This window comes from Chinchilla lanigera, unplaced genomic scaffold, assembly GCF_000276665.1.
Source record: "Chinchilla lanigera isolate Chin_1 unplaced genomic scaffold, ChiLan1.0 scaffold00049, whole genome shotgun sequence".
NCBI classification, from domain to species: Eukaryota; Metazoa; Chordata; class Mammalia; order Rodentia; family Chinchillidae; genus Chinchilla; species Chinchilla lanigera.
Genome location: NW_004955450.1, coordinates 9,342,632 through 9,355,234, shown reverse-complemented (window position 1 = coordinate 9,355,234; position 12,603 = coordinate 9,342,632). Strand labels below are relative to the sequence as shown.

Genomic DNA, 12,603 nt, shown 5'->3' with positions numbered 1-12,603 from the left:
CCGCCCTCCCCCCGCGCGCCGCCCGCACCCGCTCTCCTCCCCGCTCTCCCCGGCCCTTTCAGACCCTGCTCCGCGCGCGCGCTCTTCTCGCTGTGTCTCCCTTTAGCTCTCCTTCGGATTGCTTTTTCTCTGATTCACCCCTCTCCGGCGCCCCTTCTCCCCTCCCCCGCCCGGTCTCTCCGCTCCCTCGGTTCTCTGTTTCTCTCTTCTGGCTCCCTCTCCTTTTCACCTCCTCGCGTCTCTGCTCCCCCTGCGTGCCCACTCCGCGTCCAAGCGGGATGGGGTGGGGTCCCGCGAGGGTCCCAGGAGACCGCGGCCCTTTAACAGGCCGGAGACAGGGAGGGACAGGCCAGGGCTGGACGGCGGGCCTCCTGGAAACGTCTGGGCTGCATTCGAGGCATTGAGCAAAGAACTCGGAACATCAAGGCCAAGCCGGGCCGAGTGACATCTGGCGGGAGGGGAAAACTGAGGCCCAGAGAGCAAGGAGCCTGCCTTGCCGAGGCCTCTCCAGAGGCAGGGCCGAAACTCCGGCCGCCCAGGGCCCTGGACGGGCTGTGCAGGGGCCCAGAGCTTGAGGCAGCAGGGCACCTTCGGCCCGGGGATGCCTGCAGCACTCCCGGGAGGAAGGGGCCCCGGCCAGAAAGAATGCCTGCCCACCAGCTCTGCACCCCTGCACCTCTCCTAGCAAGAGGGGTGTACTCACTCCGGCCTACCCACATGAGGGGGGCTCTTATGGGGGCAGAATTTAAGGGGGCACCCACTGTCAAGGCCGTGCAAGGGCAGCTTCCACACCTGAGAGTGAGCGCCCCCTTAAATTCAGTACCTAGCCGCCTCTTTAACCGCAGCCTAACCTTGGCTGGGGCAAACCTTCCTGCAGCCCTTCACAGCAGTCAGGCTGGCACGCCGTTGCCCACCTGAGCAGGAAGGGGCTGAATTAGATACTGTTTAGGGCTTCTCCGCAGCAGTGGATATCATAGATGCCAAGTTCCACCACTTGCTAACCTCTAGCCTCAGTTTCCTTATCTGTGAAATGGGAACAGTAACAGTACTGTGAGCTCTGTGAGAATTAAACCAAATAATGCACCAAAGGCCAGCTCTAGGCACATAATGGCCCTTGGCAACTGTTAGCGATTAATATTACACAGGTGGAGTTTGTATAGCTTTACCCTGACATTTCTCTTTGGGTTAGAAGCTCCGACTCCCGTCATGCCATCCTTCCATGTATGCTTCCTGGAGTGGGGCTGGGCCTTCCTGCCAGCCCATCTCAGAGCAGCCCACCCCGCCCCCACCTGTGTCGCGGCCGCGCTGGGGATGGCCTGGTCCGCTGCCATGCTCTAAAAAGCCACATGGATCTATAAAGCTGCACCTTCCACACCCAGATGGCAAGCCTCCAAGGACACATGTCCTGACAGAGCCAGGAACACTTTTAGCAAATCTCTGAGAGTCAGCACAGGGTCATGCTGGAGCCCGAGCGCCATCACTCACTCGCCAGCCCCAGAGCCTGCGCTCTGGGGACACCACCTTACACGTCCTTTTCCTTTTCATGTCCAATCCAGCTGCAAGGCTGCTTTGTCTGTTTTATTATTCTGGTACTGTGGGTGGAACCCAGGGGCGCCCTACCACTGAGCTACATCCCCCAGCCCTTCTACTTTTTACTTGAGACCGTCTCACTAAATTGCCCAGGCTGTGCTCGAACTTTCAGCCATCCCGCCTCATCCACCCAAAGTGCTGGGATTACAGGTTGTGCCATGTTACCCATCTTTTTTGGGAAGTTATAATATCTTAATCCATGGTACTCACCTAAGGGCATAATCTGAGATGAAAGTCTACCTTGACCTGGGTTCAATCCCCAGCAAAACACACACACACACACACACACACACACACACACATTCAAGTATAAATCCTGCTATGAAAATGTTTACATTCCAGCCAAGTATGGTGGTGCAAATCTGTGATCCCAGCACTCAGGAGGCTGAAGCAGGAGGATCATGAGTTTAAGGCCAGCCTGGGCTCCACAGCAGAAAAAAAGCAAAAGCAAAACAAAGCAAGAACAAACCTGAGTTCGGATGGGGCAAGGAGATACACAATAAAAAGAAGAGCACAGAGAGGTGACCAAGATGGGCCCAGGAGCGGGTATCCAGGTCCAAACTCTGCCTCCTCCCCTTATCGGCTCTGTGACCACCAGTGAGGTCATTCCCACCCCGTGTGCACTTCTGCCAGGACAGCAGTTGGGCAGGAGGCCCAGCTCCAGGGACCCAGGAAGCCGTATCCCTTCCCTTGGGGGAAAGCAAAGGGGTCCCTCCCTCTCCCTCCCTCCTTGCCTTTCTGTACTGGGGACCATCTCTCCCTCCTTCTTCTGCAGAGCCGTGCTCAAAGCTGCAGAGGACTCACAGGGAAGCCTGGGGTTTACTGACTGCAGGAAAGATTCCAGAACTCATGGGGTGTTCTAAACTTTAGGCCGATCAACATGCATCGGAGTGCCTGGCTGAAGTGTCTGTCTCTGGCCAGGACCTAAGGTCTTTAGAGCCCTGTCCTGTTAACCTTCAGATCTGCTACAAAGCCTATTGTATGGCCCTGCCTTGTATGCAAGGGAAGCCGGCCAGGGTGGGGCACACCTGTAATCCCAGCACTCAGGAGGCTGTGGCAAGAGGGTCACCATGAGTTTGAGGCCAGCCTGGGCTACAGAGTGAGTTTAAGACCATTCTGAACTACATAGCAGGACTTTGTCTCAACAAAAGGATATGCAAAGTATCTAGTTTATTCACCAGATAGACAAATGATGGCATTTAAACCTCACAGCAATCCTGTGTAGCAGACAGTGTTCCCTGCTTACAAAGGGGGAACTAAGGGTCCAGGAGGCTAACTTAGCTGCATCTTAACCCCTTTTATTTTTTTGTCTGGAAACTGGGTCTCCCCAAATTGTCCAATCTGTGCATGCCTATAATCCCAGCACTCTGGGAGGCTGAGGCAAGAGAAATCCAAATTTGAGCCCAGCATGGGCAATTTAGTGGGACTCTGTCTCAAAAATAAATAAATAAAAGGGGTGTCAGAGATGTAGCTCAGCGCAAAGGCCCTGGGTTCAATCTCCAGCACCAATCAATACATGAATGAACGGTAATTTACCAGGTAAAGTCACATAACCAGTAAACAGCAGAACTTGAACTTGAACTTGAACCCACACTTGTTCAAAACTCCTTCCTGGATGCCGTGGTGTCTTGCACTGCTTGGTTGGAACCAGCAACACACAGTTCCCGCCCCCACACACTGCCCCTCTACCTCCCTTAAAAATAGGTCCAGAGTGCAGCCCAGTAGGAAAAGACTTTCAACAAGCTTTTCATGAAGCTTCAACCACCAATCGAAGTCTTGATTAACTTGGTTGTATGTATTAAATGGTGTTCAATATTTAATAACTTTGAATATGGATTGAAGATGTAATGCAGTTGGTAGAGCTTATTTGTGTATAAACGTCAGGAGTAGCGATTGCTTGGAATTGAGAATGGAGTTTGTGACTCATTCTCAGAAGCCAGGGCTGGAGATCTCCACTCTACGTTTTCCCGAGTTTGTTTCAATGATGGGTTACCATTATGACATTATTAGATACCATTTATTATGATGTGCCACTATTGTAATGTGTTATTACACAGTCTGAGAAATGTCACATCTAGACACTGAATTTCTTTGCATCTCAGGAAACTTGGATTGGATCTGGGTCTCCCTCCTTCATGTTTACCAGGGAAAGGAGCCAAATATGATACTAGAAATTTATTCTCTCCTTTTTTTTCAGTACCAAAGTTTGAACCCAAGGCCTTCACACTAAGTTACATCCCCAGCCCCTTCTTCTTCTTTTTTTTTTTTTTTTTTTGGTATTGGGAATCAAACTCAGGACCTTGTGTTGCCAGGCAGTACCTGTGCCGCTGCGCTATATCCCTGGCCCTGCCCTCTTTCGTTTTTCTTTCAAGACAGGGTCCTGCTAAGTCATTAAATTGCCCAGCCTTGGGGCTGGGGATTTAGCTCAGCAGCACAGCGCCTGCCTGGCAAGCGCAAGGTTGTGAGTTTGAATCCTGGTACCGGAAAAAAACAAAAAACAATAAATTGCCCAGCCTGCACTTGAACTTGTGGTCCTCCTGCCTCAGCCTCCAAGAGTGCTAGGATTACAAGCATAAACCACGACACCCGGCTTGCATTCTGTCTTAAATCTGCGGTTCTCCAACAGGCATAAAATGACCTGGATGCAATTCATGTGCCATAATTTGTCCCAGAGCAGGAACTCTGCTTTATGCACTGGAGGCAAACAACATGAACTCGTGAATCTTCTTCACAGACATGAGAAATGGCTGCAGAAGGCAGCTTTGAGAGGCATCACAGGCCCTTGGAGGAGGTGAGATTCTGGAAGGGAATGAGTTTAACATACCCATATGTGTGGACTTTATAGGAGTTGCAGTTACGTGTTAACAATACTCTTTGGCTAACAAGTAATGACGAAATGCGGTCTGTTAGAGACATTTGCGTTCAATCACTAGAAATAGTCCTTACGCCACAGCAGGCTGCAGCCAGCAGGACATAAACTGCTTACTCACAAGACAGCAGGGCCGGCCCTTCCTCCCTCCCTACACACCTTTGTCGGACCCCGTCTGTGTGGATCTGGGGTCCAGGCCACCTGTGAGCGCATGCCGTGGGAAGACCACCGCGGGAGAGGGGGCCTGACGGAGGTCAGTGCCGTCGGATTTCTAGATGCTGTTTCATTTTATTGACAACTGAAAACTGGAAAAAATAATATCTCTGAACACTTTCCCATTGAGGATGGAGGATCCTAGGATACCTAGACAACACACCCTCTCCTCTTCAGTAGCATCCCAAGCATTAAATCCCCCCTGAGAGCCAGGCATGGAGCCCAGCAATAGAGCGTATGTCGGATATGTGCCATGCCCAGCTCAGCAAAAACATAAAATAAAGCTGGGCCTGATAGCACGAGCCTATAATCCCAGCACTCCCACAGGCTGAAGCAGGAGGGTCCCAAATTGAAGCTAGCTTGAACAATTTAGCAATTTAGCAGGACTTATCTCAAAATAAAAATTTAAAAAAGGTCTGGGGACAGAGCTTAGTAGGAAGGCCCTGTATTCAATCCCTAGTACCAAAATTAATTAATTTTTTTTATTTTTGTTTTGTTTTTTTGAAACAGGATCTACTGTGAGAATCAGGGTGTCCTTGAACTCTTACGTAGCCCAGATTTTCCTCAAACTCATGGTGATCCTCTTGCCTCAGCCTCCTGAGTGCACCAGCACTCCAGGCTTCTGTGATTACCTTTCCATAGGCCTACGTGCCTCCCGTAGATTGTAACTTCCATAAAGTTATTTCAATCTTCCAGCATTTTGGATGTACCAGGTCTAAGGTTGGACAGACAGACAGACGGATGGACGGATGGATGGATAGATGGATGGATGGATAGACAGACAGACTTGGAAATAAAGGTTCATGCTTTTACCTGGGGCTCCTTATCTTTTGACTCAAATTGAGCAGGATGTTAGAGTCTAGGCCATTTTATTTTCTAGGAAGCTCAAAACACCATTCATCTAGTCTAAAATCAAATTTCAATGAGATTTACCATTCCTTAGTTTTACAGATAAAATCACAATCCTCATGGTTACCAAATAACATATTTTCATTTAACAAACAGTTACAATGCTCTGACTGCCTTCTGGCACTGCCCATCCTGCTCTGAACCACGACTGCAGGGACGTCTAGCGGCACCTTCTTCACTCCAGCTCAGCCAGGGGTTTCCCTGCAGCTACAGGAGACTTGCGGGAGCAGCCTCTCCTCCTCCGGAGGGGTCCAGGGCTGCTTTGGTTTTTTTAGAAACTGAGGATGGAGCCCAGGCCTCGCACTGAGCTACAACTTGCCCTTTTTACTTTTTCTTTTGAGACAAGGTCTCCCTAAACTTCCAGGTAGAGCTTAATCTTGCATTTCTCCTGCCTCAGCCTCCCCTAATGCTGGGATTACAGATGTGTGCCACCACGCCCGGCTGCCTTCCCATCTTTCTTCAGCCTGATTCTCACTCATCCAATCAGACGAAGCTCAGGTACGTTCTCCTCAAGAAGTCTTCCTCGAAGCCCAGGGTTGGGCCTCCCACAGCCCTTCTTTGGTTTTCCTGGCACCCTGCACATAGACCCACCTTGTCACCAGCCACAGGACCCTGCCTTCCTTGACGGCACGCCCCTTCCCTGCGCTGCGCTTACCCTGCAAAGACCAGGAGCACTCACCTTCATGCCCTCAGCAGCTCGGCAGGGCGTCCGCAGCACCAAAAGCACTCCACAGAGATTCGTCAACTTGGACTAAACAGTCCCTGGAGCTGCAGATCCGGTTGTAGCCGGTGTGGCCGCTGACCCACTTGGTCATTTGGCAAACAGTGACTAAGTGCCCGCCACGTGCCAAGCACTGTCTTAGGTGCCGGGGACCCGCACGGAGCCAAACAGAAACGATGACGACGCGGGCACACAACCCAGACGCTGTACCGAGCTGGCTGAGCAGTCGGGAGAGAACCAGACCAGTACCAAGATGGGTTTGAACCTCAGCTTTAACGTAGCGTTATTGAAGTCTGGCCGGGAGGCCGGGGGTCCCAGGAACTGACGGTCTCTCTCGCCTGCGCTTCGGTGTCCTAACCTACATCGTGGACACAGCCTGGTTCCCACACGCTGTTCCGCATGTGTACACGGCAGCCTCTGAGGTTCCCTGTACATTGTACAATCTCAATAATTTGCCTGGAAACGTTCTGCAAATAGCATTAAGTATTTCAAGGCTTAGAAAGCTCTTCACAATTGCACCAAATGCATTTGTATGTAAGATCCCATGATAAATAAAAAAAAACTGAAGTCCAATCAACTTTCAATTCAGCTGAAATTCAATTGAGCTTAGTTAAAATGCCATTTAAGGGCGGCTTGGATCACACCCCTCCCCTTGTTCTACTGAATGGACTTCACGGGCCCCTCCACTGTGCCACGGGCTGTCGCAGGCACCGAAGAAATAAAGATGAATAAGACGCAGGGTTGACCTTTAAGGAGCTCCAGGCGCAGCGGAGGTGACCGCAGCACAGCCAGCTTTGGTAACACGCAGGACCTCGACCGATGTGGTGGCCCAGGTGTGTACGCAAGGTCTCCACAGGCGGGAGGACACTTCCCCTTTGCCTGCAGAGACCAGGGAAGGCTTGGCCAAGTCGTGACGCCGGAGCTGAGCGGAGATGGATGAGTCGAGTGTGACAAATAGTGAAAAGAAGGGAAGGGTCAGGATGAGGAGAGGCCAGTGCCGGGGGCAGGGTCTGAGGTCAGGGCACCATCTCCTGGAGGGGACCGTTACGGGCAGAGTGAAACTGCGGGAGATGGGCCAGGCATGGTGGCGCACGCCTGTAATCCCAGCACTTGGGAGGCTGAAGCAGGAGGATCATTGCGAGTTCGAGACCAGCCTGGGCTACAAAGTGAGCTCAAGGCCAGCCTGTACTGCGTACTGAGACCTTGTCTCAAAAAGACAAAAAAAAAAAAAAAGAAATGGAGGGAGAGAGGATATGGAGGTGGGGAGGCTCCGATGGTGAAGGGGATGGAGTGAAAACCAGCAGGATTTTATTCTGGACATAATGGAGGATGTTATTAAAGGTTTCAAAATTTATGATGTCTTAGTGAGTATATTATACATAAGGACAAGCATTATAATACTGTCACCAAAAAATGGATGAAGGCCAATATTGTCTGCCTGTTATGAGATGTTTATCCTGTAACTGGTAGGCACCACGGTAAGCACTTTAGGCAATGTTGCATCTTATCACCATGGCAACCCTGAGAGGTGGGTACCATGATTTCCACTTTATGGATGAGGCAATGGAGGCTCAGGATGGTCAAGTTGCCTGGCTGGCCTGTAGCACACCTGCAGCATGGATGCAGATGGATCTGATGCCAGAGCCTGCAATCGTAACCTCTAGGCTATGCCTGCAGCTTGCACAAGCAATGGGAAAATTCATAAATAAAGAGTTTACATTTAAAAATTTTAAGACTTAGCATATGTTAAATCTGTAAATGCTTTATACTCTAACCCAGTATGAGATTTTTCTGGGAACAATTCTTGCTGGTTTTTTTTTTTAACTTTTGCAATATTGGAGACTGAACTCAAGGACTTTAAACTGAGCTATATCCCTAGTCCTTTTTTAAATTTTTGAGACAAGGTCTCACTAAATTGCTAAATTGCCCAAGTTAAACTCAAACTTGTGATCCTTCTGCCTCAGCCTCCCAGAGTGCTGGTGTTACAGACATACACCACCATGCCTGGCTCTAGGAACAACTCCTAGAGAAGTAATCGTAAATTCACCAAAGATAAATGCACAAAGATGATTACTGCTGTGCTATTTATAGCTCAGAAACTTGGAAGCCACCAACATGCCCAATATTAGGAAAGCATTCCTTATAAAATGATGGCATGTTATATAATCATTAAAATTATAATTGCATGGGATAGAAGTTTACATAAATCTCTATCTCCACAACTGTGCAACAAAACTACACAGAAAATAAGAACAAAAAAAATGTTAAAATGTAATTAGCCACAGCCCTTAGGATTAGAGGTGATTTTTTCCCCTTACACATCCAAGATTTTCTACATTTGAACACCTCATTCCGGACACCAAGAGGTCATATGGTAAAAAACAAATCTATCCTGTAGCCTGATTATAGTCATTTCAACTCAGTCAGCCTGGACAGTTGCAGGGATGAGATGACACCCTAGTGGCCAAGTCACCTCCCTGGCCACTTAAGTTGGAGTTCAGGCAGTAACGTCGAGGAAGCCAATTCAAAGCATCCCATTTACACCATAACTCGTATATCCAAAGAAAGCAAAGCAATTCATCTTAAGATAAAAATTTGCTATGTTCTTGCAATATTTTTTCTTTTCATTTGTTTGTTCTTGAGACAGGGTCTCTCTATGTAGCCCAGGCTGGCCTCAAACTTGTGGTGATCCTACTGCCTCAGCCTCCCAAGTGCTAGGATCACAGACACGCACCAGCCACCACACCCAGCGGCTCTTGCAATTTTTTAAAATTAACACATTTGTTAAATATTATCACAGCCTGCTAAATTCTTTAGAAGCAGTAAGAAGGCAGGGAATCAAAAATCAGATCTAGAACTTCGGTATCCAATTTAGGGAACCAACTGGTGGGTTAAGTGCTGCAACTTAGTATAAGATTGCCGGCCCCTCTCTGAGGAATTAGAGTTAAAGCTAATAACCCAATTTGGAACAATTTAAAGCTCTTTTTAGGGAAGTTTTTTGCCTCAATTGGGCTCATTATGCATGAGTTTAATGTATAACAATTTGTTCTTGAAAGCTAACATTATTGTTGGCAATAAAGATAGGAAGTGGAAATAAGTTTCCAGTATGGAAAGCAGATTTATTTCTCGTCTCATATGGACTTGTTCCGGGTCTCTGCGTATGAATCACGTCGCGTCCCCCTCGATAAGATGCTGTCTAAGCAGTTGGTTATGATAAATGGCCTGTAATTGTGGATCTGATATTGGTTTTCAATACTGAATTTATCATTCTGTCCTCTTAACAGATATTAAATACTTTTAAGAATTTATCCATTTGCCTGATCCATCCGTGATTTTTCAATATGTAAAATTTATTAGTTTCCTAGTTTTTGGAGATTTTAACGGCCGACAACATCATTAATAACACTGAGTAATGGAGCTGACCTCTTCTAAACCTCGTTTCCTTCCACTAATCCAGAACATTTAAATCGAATCAAAATATATTCAATTTAGGGGACCAAGAAGAAAAAGACCGTGGAGGGGCGGGATGCGTGGTTTGCGATGCGGCTGCTGCAGGCGGCTGCGTTGTCACCTCCAGCCGGGCCGCCGCCGCCTCTGCCTCCTCGTCCCTCCTCCTCCTCCTCCTGCTGCCACTGGAGAAGCCGGCTCAGCAGCCTCCCCGACTCCACTGCCTCAGTTTCTTCACTGGGGTGATGGATGATCATAATAACGCGGCCTGTCTGACTCCCGTGAGGAAAGCACACGGAGAATTAATGAACACGCAGGCTGCACACTCTGAGAGCTCCCGCGGGCCAGCGGCACCGCTGCCGGGACTCTCCCATCCGGGCAGCGCAGGAGCCCACCCTGCACTGCTCCGAGAGAGCCACGGAAGCCCAGGGAAATCAGGCTGCAGCCGGGAGAAGCCTGGCTGCGTGCACACAGCAAAGCTGGATTCTCTGAGTCTGGCTTCTGTGTGCCCCGGGCTGCCAGACCTGCATGGAGCCAGCTCCGGTCCAGAATTTGGGGTTGTACTTTTGATGGTCTGAGGCATTTTGTTTTGCCTTTCGTTTTGTTTTCCTTTTTGGTTGTTTTGTTCTTTCTGTTTTTTCAGTTGGTTGGCTTTGGCTTTGTGGTTTTTTGACACAAGATCTCACTAAGTTGCCTGGGCTGTACTAAAGCTTGCAATCCTCCTGCCTCAGCCTCTGAAAGTGTTAGGATTACGCGCCAGCACGAAGCTGATTTTCTTTTGTTTTATTTATTTATTTTTGTCTTTTTGAGACAAGGTCTCGCTATGCAGTTCAGGCTGGCCTTGAACTCACTTTGTAGCCCAGGCTGGTCTCAAACCGGCACCGATCCTCCTGCCTCAGCCTCCCAAGTGCTGGGATTACAGGCGTGCGCCACCAGGCCTGGCTTGAAGCTGATTTCTTTAAACCTAGCCTCTAACAGTACATCTCATGACTCTCATTGTATCCTCTGTGTTAAGCAACACTTAGAGGCATACAACCTATAGAACTGAACTGAGATCAAAGAGCATGTTGGTCACCAATCATGGGGAGCCTCTCAGCTAGGGGCCGGGAAAGCGATGGCCCAAAGCTGTGTACACATGCAGGGGGACAGAGAGCTTTGTGGCAGGTCAAGGGAGTGGACAAAAAGCAGTCCTAGGAGCGGGGCATAGTGGTGCACACCTGTAATTCCAGCTCTCAGGAGGCTGAGGCAGGAGGATCACTGCAAGTTTAAGACCAGCCTAGATCACATAGTGAACTCAAGGCCAGGCTGCCCTACATAGTGGTAACTCAACCTCCACCAAAGAAAAAAGGAAAGTAAACAAAAAGAAAGGAAACAGCCCTGTGTGGCACCCAGCTGAGTGTCCTGGTCATCCTCACTGTGACTCTAGGATAAGCAGCCCCTGCTGCCCCTGATCGAGGGTAATTTTCCCTCCCCTGAGGCCTAATTTCATATTCATGCAGAGGCCTGATTGACTTTCAGTCCAGTGAAAATCCGCTCCCTTGGAAGTTTTGTCCATTTAAGGATTATGCGCCAGAACGGAACCTATCAGAGGAGACCAGCAGCCGTCAATAGGGGCACTGAGAGGTGACACATTTCAAAGGGCTCCTGAGTCATGACGGAAGTGGCATTTTTGACCAGATGCCAGAGGACCATCTGGCTGCAGACCTGGCCTACCAGGCAGTGTCAGATGAGGTGTCCCTGCCAGCCTGGAAATAGTTTCCAAACTTCACCAGCCTGTGATGTGCAAACCACCCCCGAGGAAGGTAAGTGGTCTCCAATCCCTGACACGGCTGCGCCTCCTGTAGACTCCGCTTTTGCTGCCCAGCTCTCTCGTACACTGTTCACGCGAGTGGTGCCCGCCGCCGCCGCCCTGCGCATGCCCAACGTGAAAGCGATTTCCCGCTGACGCAAGTTTCTGTGCCCGGTGCTCAGTGCACGCCTGGCGCTGCGCCCGAGACGGCAAGAACCCAGGGAACACGGTCGCGGTGGTCCCTTGTGGGAGGGAGAGGCTGCATCGCCAGCCAGCGTGGTTCGTAGGGAGGTTAGTGCCCTGGAGGCCGAAAGGGCGGAGAAGGAAAGCCCAGCGCAGGGAGGAAGCCATCAGGGAAAAGCTTCTGGGGCCCAGAGAGGGCACAGGGACGATCACCCCATTCCTGATTCGTGTCCCAGGAGAAGAAATGCAGGGCTCCTCGGCCCGACGTGCAGACGGAGTTTTAGGCAGAGCTAGAAAATCAGGGAGAGCAGGAAACGGTCGGCTGGAGCAGCCCAAGGGTGTGGCCGCGCTGCGGGGGTTCAGCTGGCGGCTCCCAGAAGGGTTAGCCCAGGCGGGCTAGGGTCCCTCCATCCCTCTCTCCGTTCTGGTTTCCATAGTCGCCGAGGAACCCTTGCGGCTCAAGGGCTGATTTTGTTCTCTGGGAAGGATTGCTGTGGCTCGGGAGGCGGACCCCAGGACCGTGGTGTGCGAGGCTCGCTTTCCCAGAACCCAAAGCCATTACAGGTTTGGAGACTTCTCAGTGACAACGCCCCAGTGGGCCTGGAAGCGACAGTGTACAAGCTAGCGATCGGCGGTCCCCACGAATCCTGACGCTGGTTACTCTTCTCTTGGTCTCCTTATTCTTGATGGAGGGGGTGGGGGGTTGACAGAGCACACAAAGCGCACAGCTTAGAGCCAATCAACTTTGTTTTGTCAACCTTTGCTGAATAATCCACATACCACGCACAGAGCCGTGCAGGGATCTGACCCAGAGTTCCAGGGAATAAGCAATACAAAAATGTGGAACGTCCTTGTCTCCCTCCTACCTCTCTTTATTTCTTC

General features: G+C 50.1%; 1 protein-coding gene across 4 annotated transcripts in view; it reads right to left on the bottom strand.

Moving 5' to 3' along the window:
* The window catches only part of Megf11 (multiple EGF-like-domains 11), a 279,614-nt gene extending 279,513 nt beyond the window's left edge, over window positions 1–101 (bottom strand). For all 4 annotated transcript variants that reach the window (XM_005393705.2, XM_013519007.1, XM_013519005.1 and 1 more), the window contains exon 1: window positions 65–101. The gene's annotated coding sequence lies outside the window, so the exon portion shown is untranslated. The remainder of the gene's footprint in view (window positions 1–64) is intronic.
* Window positions 102–12,603: the final 12,502 nt, after the last annotated feature.